Here is a 1071-nt window from a genome sequence, read left to right on the forward strand (position 1 = left end):
GTTTAGCATTGACGAAATAAGGATACATTAAAGAGCTTTTAAAAACTAAGTTCAACGGGGATGTCACGAGGTTACAACATACTTCCGTTTTTGTTGTTGTTGTTGTTGTTTTTTTTTTTTTTTTGGTATGTCGAGAAAGTACATGTAGCAGTGCTAGCTCAAATTACACAAGGTTAGGTATCTATTGTTTATTTATTTAAAAAGACAAATAAACAGATAGCACAGTATTCAATATTCAAAAGAGGAGCATCAAATATACTGTGTTGAAAGCGGAAACCGAGTACAATTTTGAATGAAAAAAGATGATTTATTTATTGAACTGGATGAAATCCCGCGTAAGCGCGGGGAATTGAATTTATACCACTACCGACATAAAAAAAAAATCCAATAATATATATTTTAGATTCTACTGACAGCCTACAGGCTTATAGCAGGAAGAAATGTCTTGTTCAAAATGCCGCATATATCTTTGGAGAGAAGTGGATGTACGTCACCACCACCAACCCCCCCCCCCTTCCCTTTTTGAAAAAACTTGAAAACTAACAATTTCATTAACTGAAGTTAATTGAGAAACATTTTATACTATGTTATGGATAGTGTACTTCAGGTGCTCTTATTTCATTTTCGTCAAGGATAATAGCACCGACTATGCAAATTTTTATGATCATTTTTTTTTTTTAGAAAACATTAGCTTTTAACACCCTATGAATAGGCCGAGTATTTGATACAAAAGACTGTATTAAGAAAAAAAGACTGAAATGTAGTGATTAAAGCAAAAATTTTAACAGCTTTAATTGTATTTAAACAACACCTTTTTCATTAATTTTTTTTTTTTTTTTTTTTTTTTTGTAAGCAAATTTAACAAACTGTACTTCGGGTTCGTTGTCACTATGCTCTTAGTGACGAATATACAAATTTTACAGATAAATTTATTAGGAAAACCGACTAATAGTATTTCGATAAATAAATATATTCACATCTTATAGTGTTATCAATGATTTGCCATTATTTCAATGACCATTCACACAAAAGCATTTTTATGTTCATGCAACTATATAATCGCCTCGTTTT

This window comes from Saccostrea echinata, unplaced genomic scaffold (genome assembly GCF_033153115.1).
Source record: "Saccostrea echinata isolate AGI-Se365-2 ecotype Australia unplaced genomic scaffold, CSIRO_AGI_Sech_v1 ptg000012l, whole genome shotgun sequence".
NCBI lineage: Eukaryota > Metazoa > Mollusca > Bivalvia > Ostreida > Ostreidae > Saccostrea > Saccostrea echinata.